We start from the raw sequence: 7,112 nt of genomic DNA, 5'->3' as shown, positions 1-7,112 counted from the left end.
CCTGTCATTCTGCCCCCTAAACTGGGCCCTCCCCCTTCCCTCCTTCTCAGTCACTCCTCCTTTTGCCCTCTCTCTCTCTCTCTTTCCCTCTCTCTCTATGTCTCACTCTGCTGGTAGGGCTGTGGCAACAGGAAGTGAGACGGCCAACACAAGCAAACTGAACCTAGAGCTCAAGGAAATTGCATAAACTCATGCATTATGATATTTAACATTGCACCTCAGGAAAACTTTACTGCTTTAAACTAAACTTTACTTCTACTTTTTTTTTTTGCAGTACCGTTTCCAGGTTAAATCGAATCGAACAATTCCGTCTCAACCGAATCCGCAGCCACATATAATGCGAAGCCTAAATGCTCTGCTTTTACACATGTGTGGAAGGCAGGCAGGGATTCACATGACTAAATAAGGCCTGTCAGAGTCTGTGTGAATGTGGACAGGATCTGAGGCTGACCTGGGTCTATGAGCCTGAGACACCAAGGAAGAGCTGCCTTTGATCTGTGGAGCAGTGAACATGCCACTGAAGAGCACTGCTCGCATGACTGACGAATGGACAACGTTTAGCATACCATCCCAAAACCCCTGTGAGGCAGACAAAGATAACACACACACACACACACACAGATAATACGAGAAGGAACCTAGAATGAATGAGAAAGTGAGTGAATGAGAAAGAGACAGAGTCAGAGACAGAGAGACAGAGAGAGACAGAGAGAGAGAGAGAGAGAGAGAGAGAGACAGAGAGAGAGAGACAGAGAGACAGAGAGACAGAGAGAAACAGACAGAGAGAGTGAGTGAGTGACAGAGTGAGAATGAGAGACATAGAGAGACAGACAGAGTGAGAGAGACAGACAGAGAGTGAGAGACAGAGAGAGAGACAGAGAGAGAGAGAGAGAGAGAGAGAGAGACAGAGTGACAGAGAGAGAGAGAGACACAGACAGAGAGAGAGACACAGACAGAGAGAGAGAGTATGAATGGCTGCTCCACAGTGAATGCCCCTGGCGGACCCTGTGAGTGTGAGGCTGGGAGTGGGAGCCAGAGGGCTGTGATTGATTGGCATGCTGGCAGCTCTTTCCCTTGGCCCATTCGGGCCGCTCAGTGGGGGGTGAGGAGACTAGCCTGAGTGTATGTCGAGGGGGGAAGGAGCTGTGTGTGTGTGTTTGGTTTTTAAAGCCCGGGGTCTAACCTGAGCTTCCCAGGCCCTCAGCTGAGAAATGACTTCATAGCACGAGTCCCTCACTTCACACCCCACCCTCCCTCGCCCCTCCATAGACTGTCTGGCTGACTGACACCAACACAATATCATACAACAAAGCAAAACTTGTCAACCCACCAGGACCCGTAGTCGTCCTCTGGATTGCCTGCATACGGAACACAATAACAGAGCCATGCGGTCTGAACTTGGGGGTGGACTGAGTTTCCTGGTTTGGGAATGGTCCACCCTGTCTCACATGCAAATCCGACACAGATGAGTGTGGAAATGTTTCCCTGAGAAATATGCTGGCAAGCGTCCTGTCTGGATGTGGACGAGTCGGTTCAAAAGGGAACCAGAGGGGGCCTCGGTGTAAACACAACCAGTTGGAATTTCCATATTTCATTTTTGGATCGTAACAGAGTTGGGGTGGTCTCTCTGCCTGGTGAACGTTATCGTGTTGTGTGTCTTTGATCAAAGTCTCTTGGTTAAGCTGTTGCTGAATGCGTTGAATGTTTTGTACGTGTGAAGCACAGCCGTTTCCCACATACCTTACGTTTCCTGTGTGTCTCATTTGCGATTCAAATCAACAACATTTAAACATCAAGAAAGAATTAGGAAGGCCTAGAGGGCACCCATACAGGTTAAGCCAGAGAGAGAGAGAGGGGGGGGAATAGAGAAAAGCACTGGTACACAGAGAGAGAGAGAAACAGAGAGAGAAACAGAGAGATATTTAGGTGCAAGGCTCTGCCTTAAGTTAATCAGCTTGTGGAGTACAAAAAATGAGGTAAGGACGGATAAGAAAGGAGGGATGACTGGAGGGCACTTAATGAGCCTGTGACTGGGACTACGGTCCACACAGTGCTGTTAGAGAGAGGGGGTAAGTGGGGGGGAGAGAGAGGGAGAGACAGGGTCCACACACAGCTATTAGAGAGACGGGGAGTGGGGGAGAGAGGGAGAGACAGGGTCCACACACAGCTATTAGAGAGACGGGGAGTGGGGGAGAGAGGGAGAGACGGGGTCCACACACAGCTATTAGAGAGACGGGGAGTGGGGGGAGAGAGGGAGAGACGGGGTCCACACACAGCTATTAGAGAAACGGGGAGTGGGGGGAGAGAGGGAGAGACGGGGTCCACACACAGCTATTAGAGAGACGGGGAGTGGGGGGGAGAGAGGGAGAGACGGGGTCCACACACAGCTATTAGAGAGACGGGGAGTGGGGGGAGAGAGGGAGAGACGGGGTCCACACACAGTTATTAGAGAGACGGGGAGTGGGGGAGAGAGGGAGAGACGGGGTCCACACACAGCTATTAGAGAGACGGGGAGTGGGGGGGAGAGAGGGAGAGACGGGGTCCACACACAGCTATTAGAGAGACGGGGAGTGGGGGAGAGAGAGCACTAGGTTTGTAATAGTGTATTTACAGTATGAGGAAACGGCTCTCTGGACAGTTCCGCGGTATACATGTTTCATGCAAAGCAGACCTCATGCAAAATATGCCACCAGAAATTTCCATGAGATGTATGCCATATTAGCCGGCGCAACTGACCACCACCGAGGTTCATCAGATCCAAAATGGCCGACACGTGGGTCATAAAGTCCACGGAGGTATTAGCGTCTCTATTTATACAGGCTCCACAATTAGCATGTCTGCCAAAGCTATGAGATAGCTGGCCTGGTCTCAGCCGCCCCCACCTTTCGCCTGCAGCGCTACGTTAAGCATGTGACTGTGCCTCAATTAGACCCTATTTAATTTTAACAGGGCTTGTGCAAACATGCACTCACAGCCGTGAAACCAGGGGGGTTTATATATCCTCTCTGCACACCACTGATTATGTTTGTGTTATGCTCTCGAAGTGACTTATGGTGTTTGACGGTGATAATGTATTGTCTACAACTAAACTAAAACTGAATTATTGTCCTTTTTCCACTGTTTATTCTCACTCTCCTTTTCAAACAGCTGCCACAGTGGGAGTAAATACGTCCTAGTAGGAGAAGAAGCCACTGTAGCCTCCTCCTCGTGTCATCTGAGGCCACCCCTCTCTCTACCCCTCTCTCCCTCCCCCTCTCTCCCCCTCTCTCTACCCTCTCTCTCCCCTCTCTCACCCTCTCCCTCCCCTTTCTCCCTCTCTCTCCCTTTCCCCCCCTTCTCTATCCCCTTCTCTCTCCCCTTTCTCCTCTCTCTGCCCTCTCTCTCCCTTTATCCCCCCTCTCTCCCCTCTTTCTCCCCCTCTTTCTCCCTCTCTCTCCCTTTATCCCCCCTGTCTCTCCCTTTATCCCCCCCCCTCTCCCCCTCTCTCCCCCTTTCTCCCCCTCTTTCTCTCCCTTTATCCCCCCTCTCTCTCCCCTCTCTGTTCCTCTCTCTCTCCCCCTCTCTCTCCCTTCTCTCTCCCTCTCCCTCTCTCTCCCCTCTTTCTCCCACTCTCTCTCCCACTCTCTCTCCCCTCTCTCCCCCTCCCTCTCTCTCCCCCTCCCTCTCTCTCCCCCTCCCTCTCTCTCCCCCTCCCTCTCTCTCCCCCTCCCTCTCTCTCCCCCTCTCTCTCCCTCTCCCTCTCTCTCCCCTCTTTCTCCCACTCTCTCTCCCACTCTCTCTCCCCTCTCTCCCCCTCCCTCTCTCTCCCCCTCCCTCTCTCTCCCTCTCTCCCCCTCCCTCTCTCTCCCCCTCCCTCTCTCTCCCCCTCCCTCTCTCTCCCCCTCTCTCTCCCTTCTCTCTCCCTCTCCCTCTCTCTCCCCTCTTTCTCCCACTCTCTCTCCCACTCTCTCTCCCACTCTCTCTCCCTCTCTCCCCCTCCCTCTCTCTCCCCTCTCTCTCCCCCTCCCTCTCTCTCCCCCTCCCTCTCTCTCTCTCTCTCTCCCCCTCTCTCTGCTGTGGTGTTGACAAGGCCTGGAGGGCTGCTTAGTCTTAACACATTCTCTTCACAATCACAGTTTCTGTAGTCCTGCAGACAGATCGTTTTCCCCCTCTGACTGTAGAACTCAGATCAGTGTCGGCCATGTCAGGATGAAAACACCCCTGGTGTTGTTTCCTAACTGCCAGTTAGTCCCCTGCTTTTGTCTTAACTGTCGGATCCGGGTGTTCGCTGTCGCTAGCCTGCCTCGTTAGCTGACGGTTACCGGTTAACGGTTACCGAAACCCGACAAGTTTACATCAGGCCGCTGACGGGGCAGTGGCTCGGGAAAGGCAAAAGCAAGCCGATCAAATCGTGTTTCAGAGCCTTTTATTGTGAGCGGAAGAGGGAGAAGCGTAGCCGTGAGGCAAACTGGCATCCTCACAATGGCTCTGGTCCTGAATAGGTGACATGTTATATTATACGGACTATCCGCTACGGGGCAGCCGTCAGGAAACCGCTTCCTGGTAAAAACAAGGTGTCAGGGATCCGACACGACTCCTCTGACATATCAAAGGTTTGAGCCACAATGGAGCCCGCGAGCCTTCGACCGTTCAAACCATAAACGCTCCATCATGGCTCCTGGTGTTATACAACAGAGCGTGGATGTGTTTATGTAACACAAATGACCTCCTTTTTGGTGAAGGGCACACGGGGCCAGATTCTCCCTGTCTTGTTTGGAAGTTAGGAAGGTTGCTGATAATGAGTTTTCCCACAACGAACCCGTCTAGTACGTACAGAACCTAAACTGTCACTTAAAAAAAATACTTTGTACAGCATCAAAAAATAACTCACAAAGTCTACACTTACAACTGATAGGCTTGAAGGAAGCTTTGACAACACATTTGACCTTCTGTGTACCAATACCAATATAAAACTAGGACCTTATCCAGTATTTGCGAAGTGGGATGGCCAAAGGGACTGAGAGGAGCCTAGTCTGGGCTTGTACGTATCAAATGAAAGCCTTAGGTCTCGGGCAGCCACGGGTGTTTGTCAACCAGGGCCAGTAAAGCAGATCTGATGGTTGTCCACAGCACAACCTTCACATCCATCTATGTTCTGACGAGACTGTTCCAACTTGTCTGTGTAAACAAGACCACAGTCAATAACACAGAGGGGAAAGAATGTGTAAGACTATCTCAACATGGACACAGATCAACAAGAATCATGTGAAGGGGTTTGCCAACACTGAAATCTGGCAGCAGTGTCAGAGGAGGTTTCTAGGTAACTGATACTCTGTTTGGGAAAACTGGCTGCATTTGTTACTGAATTTAAGTCAATGATTCTGTCTTTGATTTGATGACATGTCATATATGAGCTCTTAGGTTGTCTGTTTAATCTCTCGAGATGAAACCAACTAACAAAAGCCACTCTGAGGTAGTTCATTATAAGGAGGCATAAGTAATTCATGTGATAATGTGACATTCTGAAAAAGAAATTGTCCCATTTAATGATCAGAATCATATATTCAACTTCCTGTATCTTGGTTTCACTAAATATCAAAGAAAGGTTTGTGCTAAACGTCCGCATATCACTGTTACCCAAGCTATTTGTTATCAAGGTGTATTTGGGGTGTTCACACCCAGACCAGATAGTTTGAGATAGTGTATCTTTGTTTACAAAAGGTAGAGAGCCTAGCTACACAGCTGATAAGATAAGGACAGGGGCGGTGTAGTGTGGCACCTCTTCTGTTCAGAGAGATGGATGTGGATTGGCTGCCAGAGAAAAACAGGTCTGGGTAAAAGTGGGCAGGGAGCCGCAAGTGAGAGCCTAAGTTGCTGCCACTGGCTGGGCAGTTAGCTAGCTGCTGCCACTGGCTGGGCAGTTAGCTAGCTGCTGCCACTGGCAGGCAGGCTTGGAGGCAAGCAGGGAGTCAGGCAGGCAGAGGGAGCCAAGCTCAGAGGCAGGATGGGAGGCAGTCAGACAGAGGTAGCCAAGCTCAGAGACAGGATGGGAGGCAGTCAGACAGAGGTAGCCAAGCTCAGAGACAGGATGGGAGGCAGTCAGACAGAGGGAGCCAAGCTCAGAGGCAGGATGGGAGGCAGTCAGACAGAGGGAGCCAAGCTCAGAGGCAGGATGGGAGGCAGTCAGACAGAGGTAGCCAAGCTCAGAGGCAGGATAGGAGGCAGTCAGACAGAGGGAGCCAAGCTCAGAGGCAGGATGGGAGGCAGTCAGACAGAGGTAGCCAAGCTCAGAGGCAGGATGGGAGGCAATCAGACCGAGGTAGCCAAGTTCAGAGGCAGGCAGGGGCAGCCAAGCTTCGAGGCAGGCATAGGTAGCCAAGTTGGGCAGGTGGGGAGGTAGTCAAACAAGCAGGCAGGCAGAGGCAACCAAGCTTAGAGGCAGGCAGGCAGGCAGGCAGAACGTAGCCAGCGGCTCCAGGTCTGCTGGAGATCTCTATCTCCTGAGCTGCCAGGACAAGATCTTTTTGTGTGTATGTGTAATTGTGTGTGTGCAGATGTGTCAGTTTGTGTGTGTGTGTGTGTGTGGAGGGGGGGGGATTTTGTAATAACTTTGACTGCTTCATTCTTGGGTCCCAGCCTTTTGGCAGCGTGCATAGATGTGCTTGAGACGTGTTTGTGTTCTCAGTGGTGGTGGATGGTTAACGGTGCATAACATCTCCATCAGAGTGACACGTCTTACACCTATCCCCGGGCAGGGAACTAACAAGCTGAATACTGCCAACCAAGACCCCCGCGCCTTGCTCCAACACAACCTTGTTAATCTGGACTGGAAACCCATTAGGGGGTGCTTTTATGGAGGGCCCTCACATTCTGACACATGATTATTACTCATCGCTTAAAACCTTTCACATGGGTTGAAGCAGAGAAGTGTGTGTGTGTGTGTGTGTGTGTGTGTATCATGGCAAAGATTAACTTTTTCCACCCCCCCCCCCCCCCAAAAAAAAGGTCCTACATTTCTTAAAGGAGCACTGCTTGGTCCTTCAATCCAACATATCTTGAGACGCTGAGAGACGCTGGCCTTTGTTAATCCTTGGCCCTGACATCTGTATCTCTTCGTCCCTTCCACGACCCCT

This window comes from Hypomesus nipponensis, chromosome 19, assembly GCF_054491055.1.
Source record: "Hypomesus nipponensis isolate SF chromosome 19, ASM5449105v1, whole genome shotgun sequence".
NCBI lineage: Eukaryota > Metazoa > Chordata > Actinopteri > Osmeriformes > Osmeridae > Hypomesus > Hypomesus nipponensis.
This window is presented reverse-complemented; position numbering follows the sequence as displayed.